Raw genomic sequence first — 19,783 nt, 5'->3', positions numbered from 1 at the left:
GTTGAAGGTTTATTTTAGTTCCCCCAACTGTTCAGAAGTTTATCTACATCTCCGATGGTTTTTGGGCAAAGAGACGTTCCAGCAGAGTGAGACCTTCCTGGTGACTTTTAGATTACACATAACACAGAATGATATTTTTTTGTAACTAAATCAATTTCTCTTTTTTAAATACATTTTTACTGATTTCAGAGAGTAAGGGAGAAGAAGAAACAGAAACATCATTGATAAAAGAGAACCATCTAACAGCTGCCACCTGCACACCCCCCATTGGGGAATGTGCCCACAAACCAGGCATGTGCCCCTGACCTGAATCAAACCCAGAACCCCTCAGTCCACAGGCCTATCCTCTATACAGTGAGCCAAACCATCTAGGGCTTCTGATCCATTTTTTTCTTTGTTGATTAAGGTATTACATATGTGTACCATAGTTTTTTAATCCACTCATCTACTGATGGGCACTTAGGCTGTTTCCAAATCTTAGCAATGGTGAATTGTGCTGCTATGAAGACAGGGGTGAATATATCCTTTCTGATTGGTATTTCCAGTTTCTACAATTTCTTGCCCAAAGCCAGAAACAGTATGATTAGAAGACTGGTTTTAAAAATAATTTTCTGGGCTCTTTCCTATCTCAGAAGTTTCAGAATTACAAGTAGAGTTGAACGTTTAAAACTGACTTGATTCTTAGAATAATGAACACTTGCTAACTCAGCTTTTGAATGAATAATTATCTTTGTATTACAGACATTTAAATTGGAGGAGAGTTGAGGTAGGGACATATAGAATAGAGTCTTTCCAAATGAGCACTTCTGTAAAAATAATTGTGATAGGATTGTGTTCTGCAATCAAGAGGATCCTATACCCACAGGGATAGTTCTTCAACAAGTCTAAAACTTTCCTTCAAGATGAAAGAGATTTTCTATATCTTCCTCTAAACCTGTCAATTGTCTGAGCCTTGACCACACAGTGGTGTAAATAGGGCACCATGGAGTTGCCTGATCTCTTATGAGAGGAGAAGAGAATTTTGTGGGTTAGGGTCCAATTTGTGATTTGCAATTAACCTTGAATTTTCTCTTTTGGGGAAAATGGAACATGCAATATTCAATCTCATTCTCTTCCAGAAATTTGTCCACTTGTGTATTTCTATTTGATGTTTTGGATTCTGACCAGAGCAGAACTTTCTTCAGATTCAAAAAGTTAATTTAGGCAGAAATATTGTCAATCTTGAGACAGAGAAAGAAAGCTAAATTATTCTAGTCTACAAATAAGATGCCCCTAGTCCCTTGGATCAATCAAGTCTTCCTCACTCCTCACTCCTGTATGTAGGAATTTCCCACTGTTCTTTGTGTCTTTCAAGACTTTTCTGTAGCTTTAAAGTCAAGTTAGTGATAATTTTCCACTGGTTTGAAAGGACGCTTAAGATATGACCTATGATCTCAATGTCACCATAATTTAACCATCCCTAATATGACCATTCTTTGGAACGCCAACTTTTATTGCTACAATAATTCTCACATTATTTATAAAAAATAAAGTGCCATAAATACTGACCTTCAGGGCCAGCATAAGATATTTTTAATCAGGCTTTTGCCTGGTTGAATTAAGACTCCAAGTCTATAACATTTCATTGCAAATAGCTATGTTAAATTTTCTAAAAATGTCTGAGACATTTAGGGACATAGGTTTTATGAAGCCAGAACAGTGACATTGTAGATTCTAGAAACAAGCACACTGGAACCCCACCATGATTCTGATATCATGTGGCATTGAAAATCCCTGTCAGAGAGATTTTGCACTAAAGTAAATAGCTACATACATCAGGGTCCTGTGTTGACAATAGAGATTATTTTCAGGAAGACACTAATTTGCCCTCCAGGGGAACAAAACCCACGTCATTTAAAAAAGTCTTTATTGTTGAAAGTATTGCATATACCTCCCTTTTCCACCATTGATCTGTCTGCCTCCCTCCTCAACAAGTCTTTACCACCCTATTGTCTGTGCCTATGGGTTATGCATATATGTATATGAGTTCTTTGGTTGATCTCAACCCATGCCATTTTAAAGAGGTAGTACTTTACCTTATTTTTTTCCCCTGTGCAACAGGTGAGTTTATTTCCCCATTTACCAAGGGAAAGCAAATAAATTTAGAATTTAAAGACATGGCTAGTTCTGATAATGGGACAAACTGATAATGAAATCATCATGGTTGCAGAAAACTCTTTATTCAGAGCTTCTGGGGGGGGGGGGGAAGAATTATGCCTTAATTGGAGTGTCAGCAGGAAACAGGGTTATATTACATACAGATGACTGAGTTGAAGATGTTTTAATGAAGGGACTATTTTCATTAACAGTGGGCAGGTTTAAGTAACCAACAAGGGTAGTTGTGGCACCCAGAAGTTTGCAACAATGGAAAGACATTACAGTTCTACATATGAAGGGGCAAAGGAAGGAAACTGTTATTGAAGTCCAGTGAGAGATGGACTTTGGAGGAGGGGTCAATATCTATAGTAATGATATCACTGGAACCATAGTGTGGAAGAGGAAGCAAGCAGGAAAGAAATCCCCCAATATCTCTGTATTCTCCTTTTAAAATCTCCTGTTAGAACCATTCACTGGGTAAATTCCAATGAGAGTGTGAGTTGAAGGGAGCCTGGTTTAGGCTTGAGGAGCTCAGAGGAGGGCAGAAAATGAATCAGGGTGAGGTGGAAAGGCAAAAGGGAAAGAGCCAGTATGTTGAGACAAACTACTGTCCACTAAATGTTCTTTCTTCTGTCTTCAGCAGGAGTCCATTTTGGTTTGGGGCAACAAGGAGGGCTACACTGACAAAATGCAGTGAAAGAATGAGACCTCACGCCTGTCAAGACACTGAATATTTCCCACACCTCACGGTGTGCTAAGTCCTAACTTGTCTAGCTTTGCTTAATATGAAATCATGATGTTTTCTTTTTCCTGCTGAGCCCCCCTTTTTACCCTTTCTTCAACCTATGATTCTGTTCCTCTCTCCCTATACTTACTTATCCAGATTTATAGTCTGCTTCTTTCTATACACCAGCAGTTTTTAACTAGTATGCCACAAGAATTTTTAAAACATGCAATACCTAACTGACATATTTACCTTAGATTGTCAAATAAAAAAATGACAACAGACAATACAATAGCCATCTGGTGTGAATGCCCTATCTTGAACCACACATATATAGGCCATTTAATAGATTCATTCTGCATAATAAGGTTGCATCTGATTGGCTAATTCTTTAGAGTTAAAAAAAATCCTCATTTTTAAGTATAGGCATCTAATTTTTAAAAAAGTCACTTTGGAGCAAAAAGTATAGGTAATTACTATCATTATTTTGTTGAAAATCATAAAAATTATACCTATTTTTTGTCAGATCATAAAAAATATATTTTTGGTGTGCTGCAGAATTTTGCTAATTGGTTTATGTGTGCCATGAGATGAAAAAGGTTGAAAATTGCTGCTATATACTAATACATGATAGCATTATAAAAATGTTATCTTTATCAGATATATATGTAATGGGTACCAGCATTTGAACTAATGACAAGAGATGTCAAGGGGAATAATCCAATTTGATCAGTGGATGAGAGACCACCATATTTTGGGTGAGACATGGTGTCAACAGATCAGGTCTACATGATAGTATCTTAAAGGCCTTATCTGCCAAACAACCCATCTCAACCAAACATGACATGTGCACAAGAGGCAAGAATGAAGGCAAGGATTTGAGTAGATGAGCAAGAGCACCTTGCAAAACTTGGAGGATAGAAGGAGACTTGAAGGGGAGTATAGTACTGAAGGTAGACAGATAATTTCCAACTAGGAAGGAAAATGGATATGAACAAAAGAAGGATTTGAGGTTCTAGAGATCCCATCTACTCCCAGGTATCAGGATGTTCTCAGAAAGCTACTTGGTGGTGACCCATGAAGAAAATACACTCTGCCTGAAGACAGATGCCAACTCTTCATGGGGTTTACAGTAACTTAGGCCTTAGGTAATACCTGGCTTTTCTCCTTCAAAGCTGTGAGATCTGGTCCAAATTATTTTACTCTTCTTCATCAAAAAAGGGGAAAGACTCTTATAATTTGCAAGTTGTAAAAGTAAATATGAGAGCATGCATTAACCATGGGACATACAGCCAAAACCAGTTTGGCTCAGTGGATAGAGCGTCAGCCTGTAGACTGAAGGGTCCCGGGTTCAATTCTGGTCAAGGGCATGTACCTTGGTTGCGGGTACATCCCAGTAGGGGATGTGCAAGAGGCAGCTGATCGATGACTCTCTCTCATTGACATTTCTAACTCTCTCTTTGCCTTCCTCTCTGTAAAATATCAATAAAATATATTTTTTTAAAAACAACAAAACCATGGGACATACAGTAAGTAGGTATCCAAAAATTATTAACTTCCTTTTTTTTCTTTTTAAAGTTTAAAACAATCCTATTTTCTCTACCCTAGCCCTAACCCACAAATAGGGGCCAACCATGTTTTCTCCTAAATCAGAGGGGAAATTAATGTAACCTGCATTCCTCATGTTTATGTTTGCCATTTCAAAGTTCCCTTCCATAGCTAACCCAACAAATGTCATAAAAATAATTAAAAGGGGAAAAACAAAACTCATAATATATGTTAGTGAAGGGAAACCTTCTGCTAAAGGACTTAATTTCTTAGCAGGGATGGAAAAGAAATATCTAGAAAAAAGGGAGGGGGCAAAGAGAAGCAGCAATTTTTACAAATCTTGTAAGTGTGTCATTTTATAAGTCAAAGTGAGGACAAGAATAAGTGCTATTATGGCAATTTTCAGTATGTTTGCTATTTTGATTGCTGTGACTATGCTAGGGAATGGCATCCACTTTCTGAAATGGCATGTATTTATGCCATGATAAATAAAGCAGCAGGCAAATCTGGGGAGCCTCAAAACCAAACAGGGTATTTCTCTCCAGAGGTCTGTGATGCAGTTACAGCAGATTACGGCCTTGTGCTAGCATCTTCCTACCTAGGGCAGAGTGTGCCCATTATCAGGTTACATAAGCTCTGTATCAGTTTCCTATGGCTGCTGTAACAAATTACAAAAATTAAGTTTTTGTAATAATTACCATAGAGTGGTTTAAAGCAGTACACATTTATTATCTCACAGTCTGGAAGTTGAAGTCCAAAATGGGTTAGCAGGATTGCATTTCTTCTAGAAACTCTAGGGAAGAATTTGCCTTTTTCCAGCTTCTAGAGACTGCCTCCATTCCTTGGCTCATGGCCCTACATCACTCTGACCCCTGCTTCTATTGTCACATGGTCTTTTCTTACCCTGACCCTAGTACCTCCCTCTTTATAAGGAGTTTTGTAGTTATCTTAAACCCACCTGGATAACCCAGGGTATTCTCCCATTTTAAGATTCTTAACTTAATTATAACCTTAAAGTCCCATTGGCCACGTATAGTAATTTATTCACAGGTTTCAGCAGTAGGATGTAGCTATTATTGAGACAAAATCAGCAGTGTATGTGTGAAATGTATGTGTGTGAGATGTAGCGTTTAGCAAAAGCCTGACTAGTGTTTTTCTTTTCCCCTTTGACAGGCTTTCAGAGCACAACGTGCTGGCAAGCATACTATGTGGTTTGGAACTTTAAAAAAAAAGCCGTTGGTTTATTAATTTTGAAACTAATTAAGGTACAAAAATATAGTATCCCAAACTGTAGAAGACATAGGAATAAAGAAGCCCATAAACACCAGATTGGGGACAAAAGCTGCAAGAATACTAGATATCACATTTTCACACCACCCCCTCTCACTATCAAATTCCCAGCAGGGCACTATAGAAAAATTGCCTGTCAACACACTGAAATGAATAGTATGTGATCCCTAGTATAATTCCCTTGGAATTCAATTTACACTAAATGCAGAAAGAACCAAGGAAGCAAGTAGAATAGGAGCAGAGAATGGTCATGCACATTAGGAAAATTAAATCTGCAGTTTCCAAAAGGGAATCATTCATGGTTTTGTCCTCCCTGAGAGAAGTGCCTCTGGCTACAATTCTAATGTGCAATTCTAGTAACTCCTCAGAAGTCAAGAGGCCAAGTTACTGTCCTATCCCCACTGCAGGCTCAGGCACAGACCTGGGCAAATCTCCAGGTCTTTCTACCTCAGCCAGTAGCCTGGTTTACTATTCACCTCAAAAGTGAACAAGAATAGATCGATCTAGAGACAAATGGTAGGGGAGAGGCAAGGGTTAAAGAGCAACCAAATTAGCATAACCAATGGACAAAGACACTGGGGCAGTGGGGCTTTCCTGGGCTGGGAAGGGATGGGGGAGGGGGTCAATTGGGGGAAAAGAATACATATGTAAAATTTTAGATTACAAAAAAGTGATCCTTATAAAGAGAAATGAAAGTATCATTGCAAATTAGGACATGTTTATTTCTCTCCTAATTCCCAGTGTTGGTATGTTGTCCATCCAACAGCCAGTTCCCATCCATTCCTTGCTAAGAAAACCTACTTTGCTTATATTGTAAAGAAAAATTAAAAGGCTTTTAAATGGACCAAAAGATTGTAAGATGTCTTCAGTTGAAAACTGTGTATTGTTTAGAGCTCACTTTTCCAGGGTCTCTGATTGTATGGCATGTTCTTTTTATTGTACAATTTTACAATTTTGTAGAGATAGAAGTTAACTTGCGGAAAACTGGTGGTAAAACAAATGTTTCTTGTTGATAGTTATGCAAATAAATTCTGTACTATGGGAGTTCAATTGACTTTCCTCTTCTACAGTGGAAGAAGCTAGTTTTGCATTGATTAAATAAATTCATTTCATCAATCATGATAATTTTATATATTTGTTTGGTGTTTAAATTCTGTTTGAAACATATTTTCTGGTTCCCTCCTTAATGATTTAAATAAAATCTTTGACACCTCTTCATTTTATATTTCTAAGAGAGCCATGCTGAAACCTTAAAAAACAAGCCTTCTTGAAGATGTATTCTGCAACAATATATCCATGGAATATGGGCCCCTTCCTAATTCAAGGAACTAAACTATGATAAATCTAATCTAACCACAATAATGTCAACCTTATTCCCCTTTGCATCTAATAAGTTTGGAGGTGATCATGTGACTACATGCTACATTCTAGCCAATGAGAAATAAGGATGTTCTGAGGGAGGCTCGCCTCTCTGATAAACAAAAGGGAAGGAGGGGCTAGAAGTGGGAAGTGGGAAATGCCCTGCTCTCTTGCTTTCAGATGTTGTATTACAAGAGGAGGATGCTTGGAAATGAGATATGCCATCTTGCAATAATAGTGCACTTACAAAAAAGCATCTCAGAGAAGCCATCTCTGAGCACTGACATTATTTATTGAGCTTCTGAATCAATTGACTGTGGAACTATTTCCTCTAGAGCTGTTATGAAGTAATCCTTCCCAAGTGTTTTAGCCATTCCAATTGATTATTTAGTTATATGTATCTATAGGCATTATAACAAATACAGTAACAGGTTCAGAAAGAAAAAACAGCCAGGATAGCTGACATGGAACGGGAGGTTTTATAGTAAGTGATGTGTACTATGATGGCCATGATGGGCAAAAAAAGGGTGGTTGTAGTGAGCTGGGCAAGAGATCAGTATTAAGATTGAGGGACAAAGTCAGATATAAAGACAGTAAAGCAACAAGCAGACTGTCAAATTACAGCCGGGAGGGTAGGGAGATCTGGGGGAGATAAGAGATCAACTGAAGGACTTGTATACATGCATATAAGTGCAACCAATGGACACAAAACTCTGGGGAGGGAGGGTATGTATGGGGGAAGGGCAATGTTAAAATATGTACACAGATAATAATTTAATAAAAAATATTTTTAAAAAGATTGAGGGACGGTATAGAAGGATGGTCTGTAATATGAAGGTAGGAATAGTGGTAGAAAAATTATAGTGGAGTACTGATTAACAAAGAAATGTCCATTTGTAATTGTTGTTACTAACTTCTGGTCCCAATTCCCTACCTCAGAGCACATACAGCAAGGCTAGGATCCAGGCCTCCTATCCCCCATTAGATTTTTCTCTGCTATACATGACAATTAGATATGCCACATTGCAGTGATCAGTCCCATTGGGATTTTTCCTTGGGAAGTCAACTCTCACACTGACTCTGGGTTGGTCAATGCGGCAAAATGCCTGGTGTTAACCAGTAGGACAATACCATGACACAGAGGCTTATAAAGTATTTAAACAATTGGGCTTCCTTAATTTGATGCTTCTGGGAATCTTGAGATTGATACTATGTGAGTAAAACCAAATTAGCCTGCTAGGTACATGTGGTACATTCATCCCCATGACTTGACCTACAGTTAGCACCAACCAAAAGCCAGCACAAATCATCAGACATGTGGCCATTGTAGATCAACTAGCCCTAAGCCAACCATCCAGCTGAATATTGCTACATGCATGAGTTCAGGTGAGGCCAGCAGAAAAGTTTCCAGCCCAACCCAATTGTCAACTATCAGAACAATGAGCTAATAAATAGTTTTTTAGCCACCAAATTATTTACAACAAAGTCTAACTGGTATATTGAAATATATAATATCAATGCCCCAATTTTATAGACAAGACTCAGAAAAATTGCCCAAGACCGCATAGCTAATAAGTGCTACATCTAAGATTCAAACCCAAGTGTATATGACTTTAGAGCCAATGTCTTTGACACTCAACACACTTCTTTAGTTTTATCTCAAATGATTTTTCATCTTCCATTCTGTATTTCAACTAAATTGAGTTACTTCTCCATATAGACTTTCCTGCTTGTGGAAGAGATAGGCTAGTTATTCATTCATTGAATTCATTTTTGATTCGTTGTCACTAGACTGCATTTGTTTTTTGTTTGTTTGTTTGTTTTTAGCATCCCTGGCAGTTAAATGTGGACATATAATTAGGTTTTAGGTAAAGAAATATAAACACAAGTGATATACCATTACCAAACTTGGCCCACAAAAATCCATTTTATTTCTCCTTTTAACAGCTTAACATAGGCACAGTATCCTGGGAGGTGTTAAAGTTGGTGGTACCAAAAGATGAAAAGAACCTGCTTATTCAATCTCCACTTGTCAGATAGTCATTTACTAATCAGGAATGTCTAGTTTGAACTTTGTGGAAGCAAAAATTAAATGTCTATTTTGTTAAGACAATAAGATTTTGTGATTTACCTGTTATGTCAGCAAACCTACCTTAACTAATACATTGATGTTGTTTCTTTGTTCTATGTACTCATATATACCATTGTTTCTCATATATGCATACCCAGTTGTATTCATCCTTTGAGATACAACTTTTCCCATTATTTCTTCCCTGATGCTTCCAATTAGCTTTCTTCTTCCATTGAAATACTGTAATGCTATATCTGTGCACCTCTTGGACATGTGACATGTTCTGCTTGCAGTAATAGTATTTTTCTAAAGTTAAAAACACTAAAATGCATACACTACATGGCATGAACCTTGTCTTACTTATTTCTCTTCCTTCCCCCCACAGCACTCAACATAGGGTCTTACAATGAGCAGACATATGACATTTTATGGAAGAAAATTTGTGCTTCTACACTCAACATGTTTTAGATTTCAAGACATTTTGTTTTTTCTTATTTTCAGTTTTCCCTCTTTTCTTGCCTTTCTTCTATTTATTTTCCCTTGTCATTCTCTAAATTGTTTCCAGTGCCATTTGATCTCTCTTGTGGGCCCTTGACCAATATTCCCAAAGCGGCTCTCCCATTAATTTACTGGGCAACACTGACCACTGGTGTTTTGGGGATCTTTATGGGAGATAACACAGTGATTGTGTTTCTCTCCTTCAAAAAGGCCTTTGTCATTTTGGAAAAAGTTAAATAATCTATTTTTAGTTGATAAAATGAAACTGAAGAATTTCATGGACTATAACCCAATTTGAGGGTTGGCGTTATCTGCTTCTTTGGGGCCACACGGCCCTAATGGGAGTCATTTGAGGTTGGAAAAGCTAAACATAATAAGTCTGGGATTTCCTGAATTATACTAAAGACTGTAACATTTAGAACACAGAGCATTAAATCCTCTAGGAGGAAGATTTTAAATTCCTTTAGAGTATTTTTGCCTATTTAATTCCTTAAATGGAAATAAATTTAAGATAGTCTGTGCCCAGTAGAAACTGGGTTTTGCTTTTTAACAATCTATACATCTAAATATAAGCACAAAGAGTGAACTCTTTATTACTGTAGAACACATAAAATTCCAATTTTGATGTGAATCCTATAGGGGTTGTTTCTCATTTAGATGCTCTTCCAAGCCCCCAATCACATTCCACCAAGAACTGGGGCAGAGACACTATGAAAAGGAAATTCACAGATTAGACGACTGTAAACAAGGCCATACAGTATAATGAGATGTTGTAGTCAGACCCGGTTAAAGATAGGTGGAAAGCAATGCTGATAAAGAGTTCAGCAAGTCTCGAGGCAGACAATACACAACGGAACCATCTGATAAATGGAAAAGGAATGCAGAATAGTGATTAGGAAATCATTCCATGGTTATGGTAGAGAAGTCCCAAAGCTTTCAGCCAAATCATATGCAGCTGAGAAAGGAAAAAAGAAGCTAGAATATTGCTGGAGGAATAAATTATCTATCAAAGAAAGAGCAATCTCTAAAGGTTTTCTTAGGGAAAACCAGCTTCAGAAATTGTCTCTTTCTTGCTTTGTTTCTCTATCAAACCTACTTTCATTAATAGCAATGAGTCCAAAGCACTTCCATGATGAAGAATACACTGTAGTATTCAAGTCTAATTCTAATTCCCCCTCTTCCCACCTCTGCTAGTTAATTACCTGCTCATGACCTCAGCCAATATTTTCATCCCTCTAGACCTCAGTTTTCCAAGAGGTTAGATTGACTGATCTCTAGAGTCCTTCCTGGTTCTCAAATTCTCTGATTCTCTGATTCCTGACTTCAAAGTCTTTCAACCCTAATTTACATTCTCTGGTGTCTGTTTATCACAGGTGCTGCCCAGAGGGATTTCTCAGATCTGCCAGAACCTAGAATTCCTCACCCAACTGGGGGAGCTTGCTTAGGAATTATGGATCAACAAAGATCTATTGCTTTAAGTGGACTAAATTAGGAAGAGCTGAGATGCTTTTTTTTTTTTTTTTTTTTTTTTTTTTTAGAATGTCTGACTTGCCACTTAGTGAGTTGAAGCCTCAGAGCAACTTATGGTTGCTTAGACACTGAAAATTTAAGAAGGTTAATACTTCTATGGGAGACTCAGAGCTGCTGAATTATTTATTTTTTTATTATTTTCAGTAAGCATATTTCAGAACCAGCTCATTTGGTGTTTATATCTGTAAGAAAAGCACATTTGTGGTCTGGGTGGCACCAGGAGAGGTTGGTTGCCAATCTCTTTAGAGCAGGTTTTACCAGGTGGAATTTTCCTGGTTTATTTACCATGGTCCCCGGGGAGACCTGAAGCCTGTGCACTCAAAAACCTGATTTGGCAACAAACCTATAGTACATCTAAGTATCTAATGGATTTTTAACTAGGTTCCCAGAGACTACTACATGAACCTGGATGTCAATTTTATTAATTTATAGGAATTTATATATCCTGGCCATACAAGTAGCATGGCATATTATTTCCCACAAAATTACCAGCTGAGGTTGCTTGGTGAACAAAGAACCATAATAAAGGAATAAACTTAAGAGGAGTTCATCAACTAAAAAAAAAAAAAAAAAGTTTGAGAAGCTCTTCGCTGGCACCGAAATAGCCCTGCCAAAGGGAATATAGTAAATGTTCCTTGGCACTTATAGATTTAAAACACTGGCCTTGACTGTATGTGAGTGCCCTAATGACCTATAAATGACGAGGCATGGTGAACAGGAGTACAGAAGCAAGGAAGGCACTTCAGCCCTATTTTCCCAATGTAATGTACAAACCTTGTATGCAGGATGATTGTAGGAGATAAAATCCATGTTTATGGTGGTGTACATATGTGACCCAGGTTAGGATTTAAATCAGTTGAATTTAAATTGTAAATATAACATTATAGCTCAAATAAAGCAAAAGACTAAAGGAAGGTTATATATGCAAGAGTAAGGGAGGTAGAAGTGGGGCTGAAATTTGGAGGGGTTAATGTGGGTAAGGAAAGCTCCTCGGGGCACGAAAGAAGCCTTTTGAAATAATGCTCATGAATGATCTGAGGATTTTGTTGATGTTCTGATTCAGTAGGTCTAGGGGTGGGGCTGAGGTTCTAGTTTATAACAAGCTGTCAGATAGTATGCTGGCCTGGGAAATACACCTGGATAACAAGAAAGATTTTAGAACCTTTTCATTGCATGAGAATAGAAATGGCTTCCAGGTGAATTGGAGGTAAAGAATTTTATGATATTTAATTAATTAAAATAATATTTTACTTAACATTCTAATTTTGTTTATTTTTAAATATATTTCTATTTCAGAGAGGGAGAGAGAGATAGATAGAAACATTAATAATGAGAAAAAATTATTAATCAGCTGCCTCCTGCATGCTCCCTATCGGGGATCAAGCCCACAACCTGGGCATATGCCCTGATCTGGAATCAAACCATGACCTCCTGGTTCATAGGTCAAAGCTCAACCCCTGACCCAGGCCAGCTGGGCATAATATTCTAATTTAAATTTTAAATGTGACAATGGATTTATACTGTGTTAGATATGTTGTTTCATTTATAACTAAATTGTTTTAGAAAAAAAAAAAGAGTTGTTTTCAAAATATAAAGTAATAGGACTAGAACAGGTGTACATTATCTGGCAAAAATCATGACAGATGTTCCCAGACTACTTATGGGAAATGTGGACTTAGAGAGTGAACCTACACCCATTATTAAGATCATTCTCATTTTGTAACAGGATCTCATTTAAACTTTATAACAACATTGTGAAGTTGATATTCTTAATCTCTATGTTAGAGATGAGGATTTAGATAGAATTCTATTCCAGATGAAGATCTTGGAATGTCTCAGGATATTGTCTATTAAACGTGGCATACATTAACTGCAACACACTCCTTTCTGAGCACTGCTGGCTGCAAGCATCCCTTTTCCTGTACATCTGTCCTAAAGCTATGCCCTTTGCTTTGACTCACTCATGGTTCAGCTGTATTAATACCATCAATAAGAATATTCTCTCTATACTAGAAATCACTCTACATCTTCGACTTCCTATATTTTTGTTCCTTATTCATTAAATGATGATTTTACCACTGAACACTCATGGCATTTGTAGTTTCAATTTCTTGTGCAACAACTCACTGTGTCTTCCATGCACTGGTTATTTCCATCTCATCTAAATCAGTTGCTTATCTAAGGCAGATTACTTATGGCAAAATGCCATGCAGTTCTCACTGCATAATAATAACCTATCACAACAGTATCCATTACAGTGACCACTTTATGCTTTCCCTTTTTAATGAAACCTCGTTACTGAGCTGAGGCTTTGCATGCAATAAGAGAAGATTGGCTCTTCAGAATTGAAGTCATCAATAAGTTTGATCTTATAATCTTGGAAACCTTGGGGTGACTTACTTTAATTGGGAAAGAGATGCTGCTGACATAAATCTAAACAAACTTACTGAGAGGCAAATCATTAAAATAACCTGAGTGCTTATATCCACAAATAAAAGAATCTGGATACAAATAATTCTGCACTGAAGGGTAATAAACATTTGAGAGAAAAAAAACAGAAATGGCAGAAACAACTTGTTCAAACGACAAAATTGGCAAGTAAGCTTATTAAAGAAAAAATAAATAGTGAAGAAATCAACTGCAAAATAGCAACTAAGACTGGAATAATAAAGATAAAAACAAAGTCGTCCTTTTCTTTTTCTCAAGTGTCTTCATTAATCTTTCTTATTTATTATATAGAATCTGTATTGCAGCTACTTTCAGATTATATTACTGAGAGAAATAAAATAGCATACATCTCTCTGGGCAAGTCTGTTCATCTACTGGACTTATCAATAAAAGTATGGTAGCAATAGTATGGTCACAATAATGGAAAGGATATTTAACCAGATGACAAGAGAACTAGAAACTAATACCAATTTTGCCACTAACTAATTGTACTAAAATATGAGTCATTCAAGATACATGTATCCATAGTGTACTAATATGTACATATGTGCATGTATTGATATACACATATATATTCATGTATATTATATATAACTAGAGGTCTGGTGCACAAATTTGTACACAGGTGGGGTCCAGCTTGCCCACCCCAATTGGGACGGATAGGGTGGAGCCGGCAGTGGGGGGTGGGGAGGGAAGGGCAGTAGGCAGTTGGCTTGTCAGCCCCAACCTCTGATTGAACTACTAGTAAAACTCCCAGTCAAGAGGATATTTTTCATGTTAGCCTTTTATTATATAGGATAGAATATTGTTCTTACCCTGACTATATCAACATTCCCATCAGACTTAAAGTAAGGGTGACTTTTTCTTCAGGTCACTATTATAAACATATCATCACTACCAATACATATATATTATTATTATTAATACTATAATTATCATTATAAAACTGAGTCTAAAACTGCCTTGGGTTAAGTCATACCTACTGACCCAGGTTAAGTTTCATAGAAAGATGTTAAAAAGACAGACCAGTTGCTCTCAGACAGACTCACTCCCTTTGTAGAGTGGCAGTTAAATTTTATCAGTCAAACTTTTTCAGGCTCTTAGGATTGACTCGTGTTAATCAAATAATAAGTGACTTCTTCACAATAAGAAATTATAAATTCAAAAACTAAAAACTTAAACTCTTAAAAAAATCCCAGAATGGCCGAAACCGGTTTGGCTCAGTGGATAGAGCATCAGCTTGCGAACTGAAAGGTCCCAGGTTCGATTCCGATCAAGGGCATGTACCTTAGTTGTGGGCACATCCCCAGTAGGGAATGTGCAAGAGGCAGCTGATCGATGATTCTCTCTCATCGATGTTTCTAACTCTCTATCCCTCTCTCTTCCTCTGTAAAAAATCAATATATATATATATATATATATATATATTAAATCCTAGAATGTCAGATGAGTTAACTGTTCCTCTCTATGGATGCCCAAATCCCATGAGATCATTGTGTGCTTGGCTCAGAATCAGAGTTAAGGGAGCTGGATAATTTTAAGATTTTTGAGATTTGAAGGCCAAACACATTCATTTTCAGTTTAGGTAAGTAAAGCTTAAGTGGATGCTTGTGCTATTTGTACAAAGTACTCTTCTTTGAATAGGATTGGAATACAGAGACTTCCTCTTCCTCTCCATTTTCTCCATTTCTCCTTTCCATGAGAACCACCACCCTTTAATTACCATAGCATTGCCATTTTACACAGGCAGAGAGCAATCTTATTACTTAGATTAACTCTTTCTGAAACTAAAATTCTAGCTTGGTCCTGGGGATGATATGCTGACCATACTAATCTACAGGATCTCCTCAACAAAAGAGACAGAAACCATCTACATGTAAAACATGCACCACATCATGTATCTTCCTTCCTCACTTAGAGGATCACCTTTTCCTAAATTTTTCCCTGGGAACCTGCTCATATATCTACCAAAGCCTTGAGTAATATGGATTAAGTAATTTGTTCATCTCTGGTCTCAACCTATAATGATTTGAGGAAGCACATTTTACAAAATCCTTCTAGTAATATGTAGTTACAATAACCCATAAGGATCTGGGAAAATTTAAATGGAAATTCAAAGCATCAGGCTCACTACTGATTCTCCTGTAGGAGATGCCATGAGGAAGCTATGAACTTGCACTTGAAAGGTCCTAGTTTACAGAAGATGCTGACTGGGTGTGTGTGAGTCCCCAGGCCTGCCATTAAGTAGGAGGAGCATCCCCCAGGATCTATTTGTGAACTACTTTGTTAGTGTTCATTCACTGCTGTGGGGCAACTTTGAGGATTCCCATTCAGCACAGCCTAGAACCAAATGGTATCTAAAGCATGCTCAGGATCTTTGGTTGGGCAATGAACTTTCTCTGATTTTGAAAGATAGCTCTTTGGAATCATCACTGCTGAGCTAATTTCTCTCTCACTGCCCCAAAAGGCAGAAAAGAGCCTGTAGGCTCTGGAATCCCCATGTGAAGATGCTCACTTCCCCAATAAGAGAAGACTATACTGTTGTCATCTTATAGTCACCACAATAGCTGGAGAGAAGAAAAAGAGTATCCTTATTTTCCTTCCAGCAGTCTTTTGTAATAACCTATTTAGAAGTTGTCCATGAATCTGTTGACTTCTTTGATTAGGAAGGCATTCCTATCTGTTCTCCAGATACATGTCAAATACCTTCCCCCTAATCTTGCTAATTTAACTACGGCCACAGTTAATATCTTCTGTACATTCCATGCTTTATTTTTCTATATAAGACTTTTACCACTTGATAGAATACACATATATATTTTTCATTGTCTGGCTCCATCAACTAGAGTAACTTTGATGTTTATTTCCTGTTATATCTCAAGCATCTAGAATGTAACTAATGTATAGTAAGCATTAAACAAATATTTGTTGAATGAAAATGAATGAATCTCACTTTGAGTTTCTAATGTGGTGCACTGATTAGGGCCAGCAATTTCTGAACCTGGAAGAACTTGACCCAGATCTACCTAATCAAAATACCTAAAGAAATAATATTCAGGAATCTGTATTTTTGACAGGCTTCCTAGTATTTCTGATGTGCTTTCAGGCCTGGGAACTGGCAGTAGGCTACAGTTCCAGAAGTATAGAGGAGATGTAAGGTAGTGGTCAGCCAGGATTTGACTCCCAGTTCTGCCACTGACTTGCTATCATGGATTCCTAAATGTTTCTGAGCATCAACTTCCACATACTTAAAATAGGTAAATCACAGAATCACAAAATGCCAGAAATTTCAGGTCCCTGGGGCATGTAAGAATCAGAAAACAGCTTAACTTCCCCATGGCACCATCCATGAGGCTGCAGGTGCAGGGACAGCACTGGAGAACATTAGTACCAGTACTGCCCTGTAATCCTATAGCATCAGCCCAGGGCTAGGGTGTAGTTACTCCTGAACCCCTCTGTTAACAAACTTAGAACAGTAACACAGTGTCCAAATCGCCTCCCACTGACACCAGGAAAGGACCAGCAGCCTATCAGTGGGTGGAGCTAGGATTGAATGGTGGACTGATATCCACAGTTCAACTCTATGTACAACCTTTCATCAACTATTCAGAATACAGCATAAGATCTTCTGATATACTTGCCCATGGCCATATTTGAGCTGGAACACACACACAGGAAATGCACAGCTCTTCCAGCTTAATTTACAATCCTTACATCATCATTTTTCTCTACTCAGAACCTCAGGAAGCATTTTACTTTTTATCCTACTTGATAGAAAGCTTCTATGAAACCTGCTCAGCACGTTAGTGGAGGTGTGAGCAACCCCTGTTTAGCCAGTAATTGTAACAGTATTAATTGTAACTGATGTATTCCATAATATTAAATTAAAAACTAATGCAATTTCATAGAAATCTTCACATTTGTTTCTATTAAAATGCCATTGGGTTTCCATACATCAAGCTTTAGTACAGTCTCATCAGTACATATATTATATCCAGTATTTATTTATATGACTCTTTTGAGTAAAAAGAGCCTGACTTGCTTCCTGATTTATTTTATTTTATTATTAATCGCATGTTTAATTACATATCATAATTCACAGTTATGCAGTGGAATTTGAGCTATTTCTGGTTCTTCAACTCTCCTAAGGAATTGAGGGCAAAATGCCTCTTGAGGAAGGGTATGTCCTGTCACTCACAAGGTAGATGCAGTGTTGCCCCAGTTACATCATGGGCACCTGCTGGTAACTGCATGGCTGTCTTCTCCTGTCCTCACAGGGAGCACCTGGAGATGTCATATGAATTCTTTTAAGTGCCTCTAGATTACTTGAGATCAGAAGAATACATTTCCAGTGACCCAATTTGAGATCAGCAATTAATTAACTATGTATAGAAATGTCACTTAAAGAAAAGCCTTTGTCAATATGCTGAAATTTCTTTTATAGATTTGTGATTAACTTCTAATTATAAACTAATTACCCTCTTCGTTATCATCAAGGATCTGGAGCGTTGATGCAGTATCTATAAATGATGCCAAGGAGACAATTATGGATGTTACAGGCTCCGTGCTGCCTCATGTGCTTCTTTTACCACATGGACAAAGATAAAAGGAGGAAAATGATCACCAGGTTACTCCAGGAGCAAAGCTGGCAGCTTGTGAATTCAGGTGTGAAAATGCAGTGTGTGTGTGAGTGTGATGGGATTTTCAGCAACCAGGAGAGTGACTCTGGTGAACTTTCTAATCTTACTTCAAAGAGAAGTTTAAGGCTATTTGCTAAAAGGGAGGAAAAAATGGGCTTTATTTCTAGATAGCAGGTTTGAGATGAATCCCTAAAGCAGCTGGCTTGAAGCAGTGTGTGTGTGTGTGTGTGTGTGTGTGTGTGTGTGTGTGTGAGAGAGAGAGAGAGAGAGAGAGAGAGAGAGAGAGAGAGAGAGAGAGAGAGAGAATGAGAACACAAAGGGACAATGCCCATGTGTTGGAAATGTCTGCCAGTAAGAAAGAATACATGTTTCCTCAGAAAACGTAACGGAAGGTTCAATAGAACAGAAGACAATGTTATCACTACTGAGGGAAGGATTCAATCATAGTTGGTGGCTGCTTTCTGGTTACTTGCATGCTATCTTGATGAATCTAATCTCACTACTCCACTGATAGGCTTCCTTTTCTATAGTAAATAATATGATCATTCCCTACTGTTCATTGGCCACAAGTTTTATTATTATTGTAAGCCTTAACTGTAAAGTTGCTTCTTGTTTCATTTAAGTCAACTAGAAAGACAAAATATTCAGCCAGGTGTATTTGACCCAGGAAAGCAAAAAGCCTTAAACTCCCTTGAGCAATGCACTGGAAACTTTTGGTGAAGGATGGATACCCATTCACTGATATACTGGGGTGGAGAGTTAGGTGCCATTTATCAGAATGTAAGTTTCCATGATGGCAGGGTTTTCCAAAGTCCTTTTTGTGCACTGCTGTATGTATAATACAATCAACTACAGTGCCTCGCTCATGTTTAGATGCTCAATAAATATTTTGGAATAAATGCTCTGTCCTATTTCTGTGATCTGATGTTTCTGCTGGGTTCAATTTTATAAAGAATTACCTATAGCAACAAAATGTTTGATTCTCTCTCTCTCTCCCTCTCTCTCTCTCTCTCTCTCTCTCTCTCTCTCTCTCTCTCTCTCTCTCTTTCTCTCTTTCACACGCACGCACACTCACATACACTCCCAGCTGCTATAATATAGGAATTGAACTGTGACTTTGTTTGTCTAGAACCCACAATCATTTTTCTGCCTTTTTGACAGGCAAATGTATAAAGTCTTAAAAATAATAATTATAATGATTAAGAGTTGTCACAGAAGAGAGAATGGAAGAAATCACATCTAAGATAGAAATCTATAGCCTCTTTCCCTAAATGGTCATTATTTACTCTGTTCAAAATACTGCAAGGAAACTTTTCCTTGACTGTTTAGAAACCAAAAGTTTATTGATAATGGGAAGAGCGGGATGACCAGTACTTATGCCATCCTGGGGTTTTATAACTTAAATTTAAGCATTCTTATATGCAACCCACTTTTTCATTCATTCTCTATTTTTCCAACAATTATGAACCTATTGATTGGACAATGTATAAGTATTTAAAGGGAATGTAGTTGCCAGCTCTGACAATGACACAAAGTCAC

The sequence above is a fragment of the Pipistrellus kuhlii genome, unplaced genomic scaffold (assembly GCF_014108245.1).
Source record: "Pipistrellus kuhlii isolate mPipKuh1 unplaced genomic scaffold, mPipKuh1.p scaffold_m20_p_12, whole genome shotgun sequence".
Classification (NCBI taxonomy): Eukaryota; Metazoa; Chordata; class Mammalia; order Chiroptera; family Vespertilionidae; genus Pipistrellus; species Pipistrellus kuhlii.
Note: the sequence above shows the minus strand (reverse complement) of the source record.